General features: G+C 44.0%; 1 pseudogene across 1 annotated transcript; it reads right to left on the bottom strand.

Annotated features, from left to right (window-relative positions):
• Positions 1–816: 816 nt before the first annotated feature.
• Positions 817–1,272, bottom strand: LOC308519137 (acyl carrier protein, mitochondrial-like; annotated as a pseudogene). The gene has a single exon. The product of its transcript is annotated as an acyl carrier protein, mitochondrial-like (transcript).
• Positions 1,273–2,887: the final 1,615 nt, after the last annotated feature.

Raw genomic sequence — 2,887 nt, 5'->3', positions numbered from 1 at the left:
CAAATCCCATTGTGTTGAATATTTAGGATTTTTAGGTTAGAAATTTTACTGCAATGAAGGTCCTTGTTTATTTTTATTGATGTTTCCACTCACCCGTGGTTATTTTCAGAAGGTAAGTTTTCTACATGTGGAATCACTGGGCCAATCAATGTGCGTATTTTAAGGCTTTTGCTAGATATTATCAAGCTGATCTCTTGGAAGGTGGTGCACTGTATTTCTGAATGCATTGTTGAGGCTGCATGTTTCCTAGATGAAATGTGTCCTTTTCTGACTTTGTCTCCAAATTATAAGACTTTTCAGATTTTACACCTATGAATTATTTTATAAAAATAGTGAATTTTCAATATGACTTCTGCACATGTTAGTAGCTAAGTTTGTTAGTCAAGTGAATGTTGGATAGAGCAGTACCAAATTCAAAGTCATTAGTACAATGGAAAACATGGAGTATCAATTTAGATGACTTGGCTTTGAATTCTGGCTCTATAATCTGAAAGAGGTAAGCTTCCGTTTTCTCACCTGTAAAATGAGGACCCACACTGTCCTGTCTATCGGTAGGTGAAGTAGACCCTGTGGTCTGAATGTGGTTGACTCCATTCCCACTTAGAGGAGTAGGCTTTTGTTATGTTTTGTTGTTGTTGCTGCTGTTGTTGTTTTTTAGATTTATTTTCAAAGGGCACAAACACTTAGACAATTTAAATACAAGTGTAAACAGAATTGCTCTGTCGATGTCAGCAATGATGCCAAAACACGTTCTGGTGGCCAGACACTGGCCTGTATCTTCGCGTCTCCTCTCGGTGAAGAAAAGGGTCTCATACTCTATTCATACATAACCTTCTTATCTGCAATGTAATCTACAATTTCTTGTGGGGAATCCATTTCTCCGCATCTATATCAGGAATTTCAAACCCAAATTTGTCCTCCAGAGCCATGATAATCTCCACTTGGTCCAAATTGTCTAAACCCAGGTCTTTTCTAAAATGGGAACTTACTGAGAGCAGCTCTGGGCCAATCCTGTCGTAGTGGCAAGACATAAAGAACACTGTCCTTGATCCCCTCTAACATCAGAGGGCGCGTCACTATAGTGGTGGCACAGCTGTGTAACTGCCTGGTACCTGCTCCAGCATGGAGCTGGGAGCCCTGGGCCTCACTGGGTTCCCGAGGGGCGCAGCATGGTCTGAGCGGCCGGGCTGTGGCCAACGTGGGAAGCTGGGGCAGCGACACCAAGGCCGCAGGTAGGCAGTGGACACAGGTGGAAAGGACACGAGTCGCCATGGCTACGCCGACCTCAGGGAGTAAGATTTGATTGATGTAAACCCAAAAGTTCAATCCTATCCATTACCTTGCCTAATAACTGGGTCAGAGATGAGCATCCCAGTTTAAATCAATCATCATATGGCATTTGCAATAGTAGATTATATTCAAACTATATCAAGCTCATTCCATCTGGACTCTCCTACAGAATGATTTTACTTCCCATCCTGCTGGCAACAGGCTGAGGCAATGACTTTCTTTGCCCTTCAACATGTGGGTGGAAATTACATGTGCCACTTCCAAGTGGAAATTTTAAGAGCCAGCATGTGGTTCTGCCATCATCCTTTTCCCTCGCCACAGATTAACATGCCCTAGAAACGTGTGCTCCTTTGGCCTTACTCCCAGAATGAAGAGGACATGGGTGAAGTCTCGCTTGTTTTCTAACAGCCTATGTGCAAGTTGAACGAAAAATAAAACAGTTGTTGCTTTGCAAACCACTGGGGTTTTTAGGGTCATTTGTCACCACAGCACAGCTTAGCGTAGGCTGATTCATACACCATTTCTTGGGTCTGAGTGAACATTTTGCAAGAGTGTGTGCCTAACCTCATTTTGTCTGTTACAGGTGAAGCTCAAGGCATTTTTGATTCATCTGGGAGAAGAGGCACTGCCTCTTTCTTTGGATGCTGTGATAGATGGTAGTGTCACCAGGAACTGATGTAGCATTTTGTTACTGTATGATAGAAACCGGTCAGAGGACAAAACAAACAGATAAGAATAACACCAAGAAAACTGCAGAGAAATGGAACCAGAGCCTTAATCTTAAATCAATGCCTGAAGTTGACAGACCTTTGAACTCTGCAGTGAGGGAACCAGAAATGAGACATTCCCTGTGCCTTTTAAGCTACTTTAAGTTGAATTTTCTTTTATTCGCAACCCAGAGCATCAGGGCCGATTCAGCAGAACACAATTTGGGAAGCATGAAAACAGGACAGCACCCAGAGGTGAGACTTTCTGACAAGTGGGTGTGCTACTTCCTGGTGGTTGAAAGAGGCCGCAGGTGGAATTTGGAAGAGCTCCGGGAGGTCAAGAATTCTGGCATTAGGGAGCAATCCGCTTATTCGCTTATTCCACTGCGAGGTGGAAGCTGAAAACTGGATGGCCGGGCAGTGTGAAGAGATGGGCACTGGCTTCACACCCGCCGATTTCTGGTTTCCCAACTCCATACAGGATTCTCCTTGTTTTCACAGGCCTAGTCGTGCTTTTCCCTGCCCAGCTGACCCTCCAGGACTTCAAACACTGACTGCGTACTCAGATGTCTATTTCCAGCCTGCCCTGCTCTGCCACTGTCTATACTTTTACCAGGGAGGGCTCTTCCTGGATTTATCACTTGACTGGTAGGGGGCTTACTTAATTAGCATTTGTAAGAGGCCCAGCTCTTTATTGGATTAGGGGTAATTAGGAAAGCAGAGCCAAGAGCTTTTTATTACCTTCCTCTCTGCTGGTCTTTTTCCTGCCTCTTCTGGAGAAACTGGCATTGATGTTGACTTAAATGAACTTGAACTTGTTATGCTGTCTCCTTTCATTTTTCATGAAATGGATTCAGAGGTCTCCCAGGTCCCACAAGAGAAACACTTTC

This window comes from Myotis nattereri (assembly GCF_964212035.1).
Source record: "Myotis nattereri genome assembly, chromosome: 5".
Classification (NCBI taxonomy): domain Eukaryota; kingdom Metazoa; phylum Chordata; class Mammalia; order Chiroptera; family Vespertilionidae; genus Myotis; species Myotis nattereri.
This window is presented reverse-complemented; position numbering and strand designations above follow the sequence as displayed.